This window comes from Tupaia chinensis, unplaced genomic scaffold (assembly GCF_000334495.1).
Source record: "Tupaia chinensis unplaced genomic scaffold, TupChi_1.0 Scaffold147773_1, whole genome shotgun sequence".
Classification (NCBI taxonomy): Eukaryota; Metazoa; Chordata; class Mammalia; order Scandentia; family Tupaiidae; genus Tupaia; species Tupaia belangeri.
The window spans coordinates 508970-523852 of NW_006207624.1; the positions used below are offsets into that span (position 1 = coordinate 508970).

The 14883-nt window shown below is 42.1% G+C and overlaps 1 protein-coding gene across 1 annotated transcript in view; it reads right to left on the reverse strand.

Annotated features, from left to right (window-relative positions):
- Nucleotides 1–14883, reverse strand: part of AMER1 (APC membrane recruitment protein 1) — a 31499-nt gene that overhangs the window by 15954 nt on the left and 662 nt on the right. The gene's annotated exons all lie outside the window — the stretch shown is intronic.

The following is a 14883-nucleotide window of genomic DNA, read 5'->3' on the forward strand; positions in this document are numbered from 1 at the left end:
GTGGAGTGGGTGGCATCTCACTCCTTGACCCCAAATTATACTACAAAGCTGTGATAATCAAAACAGCATGGTATTGGAACAAAAAACAAAAGAGTGGACCAATGGGATAGAATGGAGATCCCAGACATAAACCCTAAAAGTTACAACCAACTGACTTTTGAGAAAGGATACTAGTCAATCCAGTAGGAAAAGGAAAGCCTCTTTAACAAATGGTGCTGGAAAAACTCAGTATCCACTTGCAGAAAGATAAAACTGGATCCCCAACTTTCACCATTAACAAAAATTAACTCAAAATGGATCAAAGATCTGAAACTAAGACCTCAAACTAGAAAACTACTAGTGGAAAACACTGGGGAAACTCTGGGAGACATTGGAGTAGGCAAAGACTTCTTAAATAACACTCCTAAAGCACAGCCAATAATCCCTAAAATAGACAAGTGGGACTATATCAGATTAAGAAGTTTCTGCACAGCAAAGGACACGGTAATTAGTGTGAATTGACAACACTCGGATTGGGTGAATATTTTTATAAATTATGCCTCTGATAAGGGACTGATAACCACAATACACAGGGAACTCAAGTGGTTTACCAGAAAAAAAAAAAAAAAGGATATTTACCCAATTAAAAGATGGGGAGACGAGCTGAACAAAAATCTCTCTAAGGAAGACATACGAACAGACAAAAAGCGTATGAAAAAATGCTCAATGTCTCTCACCATAAGAGAGATGCAGATTAAAAACACAATGAGATTCTACCTAACCCCTGTCCGAATGGTAAAGAATAAAAATACAAAAAATGGTAAGTGTTGGCAGAGTTGTGGTGAAAGGGGAACTCTCCTACACTGTTGGTGGGAATGTAAATTGTTCCAACCACTATGGAAAACAATATGGAGGTTCCTCAAAGATCTACAAATAGAACTACTATCTGATCCAGCAATTCCACTTCTGGATATCTACCCAAAGGACAGGGAATGTTCAGTCGGAAAAGCGCTTTCACATCAATGTTTATTACAGCATTGTTCACAATAGTTAAGACATGGAACCAATTTAAATGTCCACAAACAGATGAATGAATTGAAAAAATCTGGCACATATACTGTATGGCATACTATTTAGTCAAAAAAAAAAAAGACACTAACATTTGATAAAAAGTGGTCAAATATGGAAGATTTACTGCTGAGTAAAGCAAGTCGGGCTAAGAAAAAAAGATATTGTATGTCTCCACTTAATATATACTGACTATCCACACTCTATAGTAGAGACTGAAAGACTGGCAGACATAAAAACATTGAAAATAGTTATGGATATTGGAGACAGTGTGGAAGGAGAGTGAGAATGCAGAATAGCGAAGGAAATTAGGGGGAAAAATAGAGAGGCAAGCATTTGTGGGACACAGTAATGGTTTATTACCTGTTGATGATTGATACTGTGTATAGTATTCTCAACTGGAATTGTCTGAGGTGTATTTCATGTTGGGTAAATTCTCTTTGCAAGCCAAATAATATATAGAAATTGAATGTATAAAATAATAATAATGATAGAATAAAAATTTATATATAAAAAGAAGTGCCCTTGAGGTATAAAATGAGAAAAGTAGAGACAAATATAAAAAAAAAAAACAAAAACAAACAACAGATTTTATTTAAGCTATGGTTGAACAATTTCTAGCAGTAAAACTAACTCAATGGATAAGTCACCAGAGCTCCTTGGGCCTCATTTTCCCTATGGTAAATAAGTATGACTATGGAGTCATCTCACAGAAGGCTTTACTTTCTCATTTACTCACATTTTGATATTCACGGACCCAAAAGATTCAGCTATTGGCGGACAGCTCTGGATTATCAGCAATTTCAAATAACCAGGTTCTCCAGCACAGGCCAGAAAGGTAAAAATTCTAACTCAACTAAAAGTATCAGTAACAAAGTAAATGCATATCAACAGACTACTTTCAGTCATTCAGGGTTCTTATTTGCTTATAAAGACCTCTGAAGCCCTCAATTTGCCCTTCTTGACATCCCATTAATCAGGTCTTGTGGGAGTTTGGGAAAAGACATATCCAAAGTCTCACAGGGCCCACTTCCATCTGCAACCCCCTGCCCAGTCAAGGAAACTGAGGCGGGGCCATCCATTGGCAGGAGGTCCCGCCCCCACGCAAGCCTCAGCTCCCAAACACGGAGCCTCCCTTTCTCCCTGCCAGAAAGGAAAGCTCTCAGTCTTCAATCAGAGCCCATCACCATCTGCAGCCCCCTGCCCAGTAAAGGAAAAGGAGGCAGGGCCGTCCATTGGCCCCAGCTTCCAACCTCAGAGCCCCCCTAAACTCCACCAGAAAGGGCAGCTCAGCCCTCAAGCAGAACTCGCTTCAATCTGCAGCCCTCTGCCCAGTCAGGGAAACTGAGGCGGGGCCATCCATTGGCCCCAGCTCCAGGCCCAACTCCCAAACTCAGAGTCCCGCCCTCTTCCCTTGCCAGAAAAGTCAGTTCTCAGCTCTTAAGCAGAGCCCACTTCAATCTGCATCCCCTTTCCCACTCAGGGAATCTAAAGTAGGGTCATACATGGGCGCCAGCTCTAGCCCCAACTCCCAACCTCAGAGTTACCCCCTTCCTCCCTGTCAGAAAGGTAAACTGCTTTATTTTTCCCCTTCTTTCTTTTGCTAATCTTAACTTCTCCTTACCCCTTAGGGCAGCTTTCAGCCCTCAAGCAGAGCCCACTTTCATCTGCAGCCCCATGCCCAGTCAGGGAAACTAAGGCACGACCATTGGTCCCACCTCCAGCCCCAGCTCCCAACCTCAGAGTCACCCCCTCCTCCCTGCCAGAAAGGGCAGTTCTCAGCTCTCAAGTAGAGTACACTTCCATCTGCAGTCCCCTGTCCACTCACAGAAATTGAGGTGGGGCCATCCACTGGCCCCAGCTCCAGCACCAGCTCCCAATCTCAGAGCCCACCTTCCTCTCTGCCAGAAAGGGTAGCTCTCAGCTCTCAAGGAGAGCCCACTTTAATCTGCAGCACTCTGCCCAGTAAGGGAAACTAAGGCAGGGCCCTGCATTAGCCCCAGCTCTAGCCCCAGCTCCCAACCTCAAGCACCCCGTCCTCATAGACAGAAAGGTAGGCTGTTTTTGTTTCCTTCTTTCTTTTGCTAATCATTACTTCTTCTTACCCCTTAGGGCAGCTCTCAGCTCTCAAGCAGAGCCTACTTCCATCTGCAGCCCCCTTCTGAAATTCCACGCTGCTCAAGTGTGGCACCACAACACTTTCATTTTCCTATTTGATATTCTTTTTTCTTTCCTATTACATTGTAATCCTCTCCTCATCCTCTACCCCTCCTTACCCACACCCCCACCTCTCCAGGGACTATAACGTTTATAATCATAGTTTTAAAACATCTTACCATTGTGAGGCTCCCAAGGATCCTTGCTCTATATCAAACAAATTGCAAAACAATGAGAAACTGCTCTTCAGAAACCTGAATAGAAAACTCCTCCTGAGGGACCACATAGCTAACCACAGAAAGAGACTTCAGCACAGAAGCAATCCACAGGAAAAGGGAATCAAATGACTTCCCCAAAGCAGAAACATTCTCCAAATGGTATCCAAAAGTAAATACATCACCCAGTGACAAGAAGTCACAGAAGAGCCTCAAGTTTGAAAAAAAAAAACAAACAAGAAATATATTTCCATCGAAAGAATGGAATGGTGTTTCTCTATCTCTTAAAAACATAAGAAGTTACCAAAATGTCAGAGAAAGAATTCAGAACATGTATAATGACAAAACTCTATGAGTTGGAACAGAAAAGAGACAATGAACTCCAGGAGATGAGGAAGTCATTCTATGATTTGAAAGAAGAAATGGACACCATAAGAAAGAAGCAAATGGAACTATTAGAGACAAAGTATGAAATACAGGAAATCAAAAACTCTCTCAACAGTATTAAAAGCCGATTGGACCATGCTGAAGATCGGAAGTTGGACGTAGAGGACAAAACCTCTGACCTAGGAAAAAAAAAACACCAAAAAGATAGAGAAAATAACAAAAAAAATGAGGATAGTATACAAAAAATGCTAGATTCAAATAAATGTCAAAAAATCCAAAAAATTGGTATCCCAGAAGGTGAAGAAACTAATAAGGGCAATGAAAAATCTATTCCATGAACTCCGGGAAGAAAACTTTCCAAGTCCAGAGAAGTACTCAAACATCCAGATCCAAGAAACAAAGGGCCCCAAATAGAATCAACCCAAAAAGATCTTCTTCATGGTACATCTTAGCCAGACTGGACAAAAACCACAGATAAACACAAAATACTAAAGCTGGCAAAAGAGAAATATTAAATAACTTACAAAGGTCATCCCATCAAGCTAACATCAGACCTTTCAATGGAAACAATACAAGCAAGGAAAAAATGAGAAGACATATTGAAAATGTTAAAAGAAAAACAATTTCAACCAAGATTATTATATCCAGCAAGATTATACTTCATATGGAAAAAAGATTAAAATCTTCTCAGGCAAATCAACCATGAAAGAATTTGCCAGCACTGGACCAGCTCTTCGAGAACCTCTGAAGAGAGCCCTGTTCCAGGAAAACTAACGAATGAACAGACAAAAATAAGAGAATAAAAGACAACCAAGACAATGGTCAACTTAAAGGTAGGGAGAAGTCCAGAAATATCAATAATAACATAGAATGTTAATGGATTAAATTCTCAAATCAAGAGACGCAGACTGACTAAATGGATAAAAAGAAACAGAAACCATTTATTTGTTGCCTACAAGAAACACATCTCATGGGTAAAGACACACATAGACTAAAAGTGAAGGGCTGGAAAAAGGTATTCCATGCAAATGGGAACCAAAAAAGAGCTGGAGTCATGATACTAATTTCCGACAAAATAGGCTTTAAAACAAAAACTATAAGAAGAAACAAAGAAGGGCATTCTATAGTAGTAAAAGGACTAATGCATCAAGAAGATATAATACTTATAAATGGCTATGCACGTAACACAGGAGCACATAAATACATGAAGGAAAAACTGATAGATCTAAAAGGAGAGATAGACTGCAACACACTAATTGTTGGGGATCTCAACACACCACTATCTTCTTGGACAGATCATCTAGACAAAAAATAAGAAAAGAGATAAAGGATCTAAATGATAACCTAAATCAAATGGACTTAACAGACATCTATAGAACCTTCCACCCAAAAACCATGAGATATACTTTTTTTTCTCATCCCCACATGAAAGACTGACCACATGATAGGGCACAAAGCAAGTCTTTACAGACTCAAAGCCATAGAAATTATATCCAGAATCTTCTCTGACAACGATAGAATTAAAGTTGATATGAATTTCAGGAAAAATCCTTAAAAATACACTAATACATGGAAATTAAATAACTTACTTCTGAATGACTTCACAACTACCAAAGAAATTAAGAATGAAATTAAAAGATTCATGGAAGTCAATGATAATGAATACAAGAGCTTCATAAACTTTGGTACACTGCAAAAGCAGTCATAAGAGGAAAGTTCATAGCAATCAGTACACAAAAGATGAAGATGGAAAAAAGGGCAAATGGACAACCAAACTTCATGTGTCAGAGAATGAGAAAAACAAGAACAAAAAATTCCAAGAGAAAAGAAATAATAAAGACTTGAGCAGAAGTAAATGAAATAGAAAATTAATGAACTATACAGAGAATAGCTGAAAGTAAAAGCTCGTTCTTTGAAAAGATAAGCAAAATCTACACACCGCTAGCTAGAAGAGATAAAGGAGCCAGGTAAATAAAATTCACAATGAAGCAGGCAATATAATGATAGACATAATAGAAATACAAAACATCATTAGAGGGTACTATGAACAACTATACTCCAACAAACAAGAAAATCTAGATGAGATGGAGAAATTCCTGGACACATAATCTATCAATATTGAATCAGGAGGACATAGAAACTCTGAATAGGCCCATACCAATCCATGAGATTGGATCAGTAATAAATAACCTCCCAACAAAGAAAACCCCTGGTCCAGATGGCTTCACCTCTGAATTCTACAAAACATTTAAAGAAGAGTTAACCCCCATTCTACTCAAGTTATTTCTAAAGATCCTAAAGGATGGAAGACTCCCAAATTCATTCTATAAAGCCTTTATCACCCTCATCCTTAAAACAGACAAGGACAGAAAAAGGAAGGAAAACTATAGACCAATATCTCTGCTGAATATAGATGCAAACATTTTCAACGAGACACTAGCAAATTGTATCTAACAACATATAAATATATACATCACAACCAGGTAAGCTTCATTCCAGGGATGCAAGTGTGGTTCAACATATGCAAAATCATAAATATAATATATCATATGAACAGAAAGAAAGATAAAAACCATATGATCATATCAACTGATATAGGAAAAGCACTTGATAAGTTACAACATCCATTCATGATTAAGACTCTCAGCAAAATTGGCATAGAAGGGTCATTCCTCAACACCATAAAAGTGATCTATGAAAAACTTAGCTAACATCATCCTGAATGGGAAAAAGTTTAAAGAATTTCTGCTAAAAAGTGGTACTAGACAAGGATGCCCACTCTCACCCCTCCTTTTCAATATAGTACTGGAAGTCCTCGCCAATGCAATCAGAAAAGAGAATAAAATAAAAGGCATTCAAGTAGGAAAAGAAGAGGAGAAATTATCTCTATTTGCAGATAATATGATTGAATACATAGAAGACCCAATGGTAACCAAGAAAACATTCCTAGAAGTAAAACATGAATACAGTAAAGTTGCAGGATACAAAATGAACATAGAGATCTATAGCAATTCTATATATGAACAGCAGGCAGATGAGACAGAACTGAAGAAAGTAATTCCATTTACCATTGTCACAAAAAGTAAAAGATACCTAGGAATTAATCTTTTTTTTCAGGAGTGGTTTTTCTATAGGGTGCGTGCACTTGCCAGAAAGACAGAGAGAGAGAAAAAGACAGAAAGCAAGAAATCACCCCTCGGGGGGATGGCCACACTGCAATCCCTTCTCCTCCATTCTCTTCTTGGGATCTTGGGCACACATGCACACATGCCCAGTGTGAGTTGAAGCCACCAGTTCTGGAACTCGAACCACGGTCGACTACATGGGAGTCCAGTGACATAGCCATTACACCAACTGCTGGTCCCAGAAACCTAGGAATAAATCTAACCAAAGAAGTTAAAGACCTCCACAAGGAAAACTATGAGAATCTAAACAGAAAAAAAAAATGAAAATGACATAGAAAAGTGGAAGGACATCCCATGTTCCTGGATTGGAAGAATTAATATAATCAAAATGACAATTCTACTCCAATTAATCTACATATTTAACACAATCCCAATCAAAGTACCAGAGATGCTCTTCACAGATCTAAAAAAGACAATCATAGAATTTGTCTGGAATCATGAAAGACCTCATATTGCCAAAACAATCATGTGCAAGAAGAGTGGAGCGGGCAGCATCTCACTCCTTGTCCCAAAAATATACTATAAGTTGTGATATCCAAAACACCATGGTATTGGCACAGAAACAGACATTTGGACAAATGGAATAGAATAGACACCCCAGAAATAAACTCCCAAGCACATAGCCAACTGATTTTTGACAAACGGTACCAGTCAATCCAGTAGGAAAAGGAAAACCTCCTCAGCAAATGGTGCCGGAAAATTGAGTAACCACCTGCAGAAAGATGAATCTGAACCCCTATCTCTCACCATTAACAAAAATCAATACAAAGTGGGTCAAATGTCTAAACCTAAGATCTCAAACTATAAAACTACTGGTGGAAAACACTGGGGAAATTCCGGAGACCGTGGAGTAGGCAAAGACTTCTTAAATAAGGCCTCCAAAGCATAGTTAATAGTCCCAAAAATACACAAGTGGGATTATATCAGATTAAGAAGTTTCTGCATGGCGAAAGACACAGTAATTAATAGATACCCCTTACAATGGGAAAATATTTTTTTATACTATGCTTCAGATAAGGGACTGGTAACCACAATACACAGAGAAGTCAAGTGGCTTACCCAGAAAAAAGATGATCAACCCAAATAAAAGATGGGAGAATTTACTGAAAAAAAAAAACTCTCTAAGGAAGACATATGAACAGCCAAAAGGCATATGAAAAAATGCTCAACATCCCTCATTGTAAGGGAAATGTAGATCAAAACAATGAGATTCCTAACCCAATTAAGAATGACTAAGCTAAAAAAAAAAAAAAAAAAAAAAAAGAAAAAGGGCGGGGGAGGTGGGAAAAAGGGGGAACTCTTCTACCCTGTTGGTCAGAATGTAAATTGATCCAGCCACTGTAGAGAACAATATGGAGATTCCTCAAAGATCAAAAAATTGAGCTACTGTTTAATCCAGCAATCCCACTCCTTGGTATGTACCCAAACCAAAGAATGCTTAGTTAGAAAAGTGTTTGCACATCTATTTTTATTGCAGCATTATTCACAATTGCTAAGACATGGAACCAACCCAAATGTCCATGAACAGAGGAATGAATTGAAATAGTGTGGCACATATACTCTATGGAATACTATTCAGTGATAAAAGACAACAAGACCCCAGCTTTTGACAGAAAGTGGATGAATATGGAAGATTTACTGCTGAGTGAAGCAAGCCAGGCTATGAAGGAGAGACATTGTATGTCTCCACTTAATATATACCGACTTTCCGTACTCTATTGCCAAAAGTGAATGACTAGGGGACATAGAAACATAGAAAATGGAAGAAGAAACACCAGATACTGTGTGGGAAGAGGATAGCAGAAGAAGGAGGGTCTGAGGAAAGACATTAAGGAGAAACATGGAGAGGCAAGACAGTTGTGGGACAGAGAAATGGGTTACCTGTTAATGTTTGTGTGTATGGTATCCCCATCTGGATAGGTGAGAAATGTATTCATGGTGAAACATTCACTTTACAAGCTAAGTGACATATGTGATTGAATGTATAAAATAAATTAAAATTAAATTAAATTAAATTAATAAAATTAATCTCATTTACATTTTAATGGAAAAAAAAGTCTCACAGTGGCGTGGTGCCCCACTATTCTGAGTCGTCTTGAGTACCAATTTCATGACATTCTGTTGAACTGTGTGGGCCCCCAATCAATGAAGGAAGACAAATGATGAGGATCATAAACTTTCACCTTACACTTCCAAGAGCCATCATCACCCCTTCCCATCCCACCCCTGTCCTAGCCAAGCTGAGCCTTCTCTGCAGCATTCCCAGTCCTCACTGGCTGCCACTGTTTTGGCTTCACCCAGCACATTCCAGAAAACCTGCTGACTTCAAAATCCAGGGGCTGCCCACCCAGCCTGAGGCTGCTCTCATCAGCAACCTCACCACAATCACTCCTATACGATGGAACATGTTTCCCTACTCCCCTTTTCCTTGGGATTTAAGTTTGAGGGGCCTGAAAGAGATTCAAATGGAACCTGCCAATATGGACAAAGATGCAGAATTTGAGCTACTTAAATAGAGAATGCCCACTGAGATGATCAGGACCTTGAATGATTCATTTCTTAAGCCCATAGTTAAGGCCTGCTCTCAAAACCATTGGTTTAGATCCCAAAGGACTGCCAAGATTAATATCTTTTGGTGGACCTGTTCAGGTTGCTGGCAGAGCCTCCTTTAGCTACTCCTGAAAACACACCTCCCCTAATGTGCAGCCTTCCTGTTGAGGGGTACTTTCTCTTCAAGGGTCACCTCACCAACTCCAGATATGGCACATACCCTAAACTGGGTCTTTTCTCTCCTTCCCCTATTCTCCCACCAGCTCCTCAATTGACTCAGTCACATACTCAGTCTTACATAGTTCATTCTGACAGGCTTCAATCCACCCATCTGTCTTTCTCACCTGGACCCTCTGTCATCTAACCATCACTACATCTAGCACATTTCTGGAACTCAACTAATGTTGGCTCAACTGAATTCTAATTCATCTGGATTTGGCCAGCCTAAAACTAGAACACCAGTTTCACCCCTTACAGGTTATGTAGTTTGAAAAAGGACCTATAAATTCCATGAGACTCAAATATCTTAGTAAAATGAAGAAAATACTGCCTACCATGCAGGATTGTGGTAAGGTTTAGAGATGATCAATGTATAGGCAAACTGATCACTAGGCACCAAGCAGATACTCAATAAAGGGCCCTTGAGAGGGGGATGCGTGCAGTCACTTTCTCCTCTCTGGCTCCTGAGGTGCCACCCCCACATCCTCAGAAGATGACACAAGCCTCTTAGCTATGCTCCCTCTAGTCTCTCCCTGCTCTAACACCAAAATCCTGTCCCCTGCCTCCCATTTAATCCATCCTGAACACCATTGCCAGATTCATTTTCTTACAACTCTGATTTCAGCATGTCACTCTTCTCTTTTCCAAATTATTCTGCATTGCTTAGAGGATCAGGGCAAAATCCCTTTGCTTGACCTTTAAGAATTGTTCTCCCTGTATACTCCTTGCAGATTATTCAGACTCACTTCTCTGCTCTTTTACCCCAGCCTTAAATATAGGGGCTTCTCCAATCTGGAAAGTGTAGTCATCCAGATGCCACCTCTCTTTAGAAATGGGATTTCTTGGGACCTTCAAAAGGTATAATGGTTACATCACTGCACTCCCACGTAGTCGACCAAGGCTCGAGTACCTGACCCAGTAGCTTAAAACTCACTCCAGGTGTGTGTGCGTGTGTGCCCAAAATCTCAAGAGGAAAATGGAGAAGGGATTGTGGCCTGGCAATTCCCCCTGTGGGGGGTGGGGGGGGTGGGGACATGATTTCTCACTTTCTGTCTCTCCACAGGCTTTCCCAGTGAGTTTTCTTAACACTCTAGCTTTCTCATAAGGCTGTTGAGGTGCCCTCCCTGCCCAGCTCACCTTGAACTTCAGTGACTTTGGAAGCCACTTGGCACTTCCCTTGTAGGCTCCCAACCCTCCTTAGAAGGGAACATATCTGAGGTGACTAACATGCCTGAAGAGGCTTCCATTATGTCAGTACTAGCCTAGCAAAAGGGAGAACAGAGACAGGAGCCACTCCCCCTTCTACCCTCACTTCAGTTCAGATGAAAAACTGAAGAGAGGAGCTAACCCCAGGGAAACAGATGTGACAGAGTAGCCAAGAAGGCCTGAAGAGAGTAGCTGGGCCAAAGAAACAATAAAGACCCCTATCTCTCCCATCTAATGCCCTCTACTTACCACACTACGTGGGAGGTTAAGTGAGGAAACTGTGGCTTTGGAGGGTATCAAAAGAGTATGTTTTGAGGAAGAAGCTTTGAATTAGGGGCCAAAAACATTGGACTTCTGTGTAACTTTGGACCCTTCCCTGCTCTGGACATCAGTTTCCCCATCTAGAAATGGGAGCTTGGACTACTAAGTCTCAGGCTGCTATAAGAGGTTGGGGAAGGGGTGAATCTGCACCCAGTTTTCTAGTAGCTGCTAGGTCAGAAGACATGGCAGAAGGGGGAACTGGGCTGGTTTGGGGTGCTCTAGGACTTGCTGGAAGCCTTGGGTACCTACCTGGCTGGGCCCAGCACACTACTATAGGACAGAGGTACACTGTGGCCCAGCTTCACTCCTCATACCACCAGCACCCCAACATTTTACTCTTTTAAAATGTACTAGGACAAACCTGTGAATATTTCTAATATACAGAGAAGAGGGATCCCAAGACTTACTTGGTCTAGTTCTCTTGCCCCTGAAAAAAGCCCAACCCTTAGCAGAGAAGGCTGTGCAGATGGAGAGAGTGGACTGAGGAGAGCTGGCTGGGAAAGGGGGGGTTAGTATCTGCTTACAAGCCTAGCAGGGAAGAAACAAACCTATATGAGATGAAAGTAAGGAAGGCTCTGAAACAAGAAAGGCAGATCAAAGGGTTGCAAAGGCCCCTGCAGTACCAGTTTGCCTGCCTTTGACCTCACCGAGTCCCCTTGGGCCATTTTCTCTACTGTCTATAATTTCCCCTAATCCCAAAAGTGCAAGTGGGTGAGCAATGCACCCTTATGCACTGGTACCTGCCCCTTGCAGTGGTTCTGATGTCCCTGCTGCCTTGCTAGAAATACACATACACAATTTTGAAAAGTAACACCAAGCCGAGATGAAAGTCTCGGTGATGTTTTAATTCAGAGAACAGAAGCTGAAGGTGGAGAGAGGATTTAATGCCTATGAAATCTCCAATGCACTGTTAAACAAAAGAGCAATGGTGGCCAGCTCCTCTCAACTCCACCCCCCCAACACATACACATGCACAGACACACACACATGCATGAGAGGCTTAGATTAGCTCTGAGAAAGCACTTCCTGGCAATGAGATGAGTGGCCCAGGAATGCGTGACACACGAAGTCTATGAAATATTTCCTCTGGGGTCTTAACTTTCATGGACAGGATTCAAGGCAGGGAAACTGATAAAACAAGTTGGGTGTGCCATCTTCTAGCCTCAGGTAAACTATCTGAGAAGTGAGTGAGCTGAAAACTCCTTCACCCTCTTTGGTTCTACAATCCAGCCCATTATCAGCCAGGCTTGCTGTTATTTCTCTCATTCCCTTATACTCCCAGACAAGTAGAGCAAACCTATTCTCTGTATACACACTTCCGTAGAGTGTAAATGTAACACTTCTTGAGAAATTTTTAATACCTCTACTATACTAGGAGGGAATCATTAGGCTGCCAACTTCCATGAACTTCCCTCCCTTCTGAAACTTTCAGCCCCCTACAGGGGGTTGACAAGACAAAGAGATATGAGATGGGTTCCTCACATGAGTTCCCAAATTAACTAAGAACCCCCTTCATTCTTGGGGAAAGGAGGAGGTGAGATGAAGGGGGTGGTAAATGAGATCTGTGATGAGCAGAGGTTACCTAAGACACAGGGAAAAGAGCAGCTGCACAGGAGGCAGCAGCCTATCCCTAAATAGCTATGTGAATTTAAGCAAGCTCCTGTTGCTTATCAGGACTTCAGACTTCCATCTGGGGCATAAGGGTCCAAATAGGCGCTCCACAAGGTGCATCCAGTTAAGAAAAAGGGCTCAGAGGAAACCTTGGGGACAATTCTTAGCCCCCCCCCCACCATGTGGATATTTAGTCTCAGATTCCTTCCCTTCTCCCTTTGATGGCCAATGGGAGGCTGACACAGTGCAACTTTCCTCTGGAAACAGCCTGCCCCCCAGCTCTATTTCCAGATCCCAGGGTGGCCTCGTATCCACCTAACTTGCAGTATGCTTCCAATCCCTTTCTAAGATCTCAAAACTTTCAAAATCCCCTTTTATCACGGGAAAACTACATACACACAAATACTCAAACCTCCCAAGTTCTCCATGCTTTGATGCCCCATTGTCCGAAAAGGATCAGATCTCCATTCTACATCCTGGCAATTGGGAATGCCCACCACAGGACTCCAACTTCTTATCTACCTCTCATACCATCTCACTATCTCAGACAGAATAGATTTAGTCACCACACTCACCTTACCTGTTAGCCATTCCTCCTTCCTAATGTGGTTTATCCCTTGCCTATCAAACCCCTATACTTTCTGGCAGCTTCCCAGGAAGATCACCTTGCATGTACAGGTCTCTCATCTCTCTCCAGGCCAGTTTGCCTTTAGGCTAATGAATCAGCAACGAAAAATATGCATAGTCGGGGTTTGAGCAGTCCAGATCCTGAGCTTATTGTTGTCATGATTTATTTTTTTCTTGTAGTTGGAATCCCAGCCCCACCATCCTTATTAGGCATGTTCAATAAATATCAGAATTCCTCCAGGGCTGCCTACATATCCTGGGCATTTTCAGGCTTAAATTATAATAGGAGGCAGACTTAATAAAGGGGTCATTGTGGGTGGCAAGAAGAAGGCAGGTAAGGCACCAAAAAGAAGGCAAACTCATAATTGGAGTCTGAGAGGGAGGAGGATTTGGACAAGTATTGGTTGAGTGGGTTTGGGTGTGGAGAAGGGAATTACATGTAACAGAAAGAAAGGCTTTTGGCCTGAGACAAGGCAGAGGTTAGGGCCAGTCCTGAGCTAGAGATGCCCAGTTAGAAGTAGAGGTCTGTGTTGGGGCTTGGTCAAGGCGGGAAGAGGTGACTATAGTAGTATCTGCAGTCCTGGCTGGTGTCAAAACAGTCCCTGGCTAGTCTTTCACCAAGTGAGGAATTTACTGGATATCACTGACCCCCATCAAAGGTGCCCACCAGGCTCTCCATCCTCAGAGCTTGATCAAAGGTCCAAGAAGAGTCTGACAAGCCCCTCAGTGAATTACTTTCTCCTGTTCCTCAGAGGTGCACCTTTGCAGAGTGACTGTGTGGTGGGTGGGGCTGAACTAGGGAAGCTGCAGTGAGGGAAGGGGCTCTTGTCAGAATACTCCGGGTGCGGTGGGAAGTCCAACAACACAGTGCCCTGTGCCTTGCCCATGTCTACACTGCTGCGGCAGAGCTGCAGAAGGAGGTGTTTGTGAGCAGGGCAAGGCTTGCCTTGACCCTGAGGCCCACATCAAGGTGAACCTGCCCAGAAGGAGGTCAGCTCTGCCGGGCCAGCCCAGTTGCAGGTGGGCTGTGGTGCCTTTGGAGGGCACAGCCCCTCACTGCCAGGGGAGCCCAGGCAAAGTCCGGTGTTCTGGCGGTCACCAGTGACAGAGGTGTCTCTGCAGCAGACAATGACAGAGGCCAAGCCGGCTGGGTACTTTAAGGAACTGTGAAGTTGGAAGGTTTGTCGGTCTAGCTCTCTTTTACACACAGTTCTCTACTACAATGACTGCCCCCCTTGGCCTCTGACACGGAAATCCCGCCTCCACCCCCAACACAGTGCCTATCGCTATTTTTAAAGGAGAGGCTGGAGAGAAAAATGCTGCCAGTGCCCTCCAAGAGGAAAGGAGGCGGGAGTGTG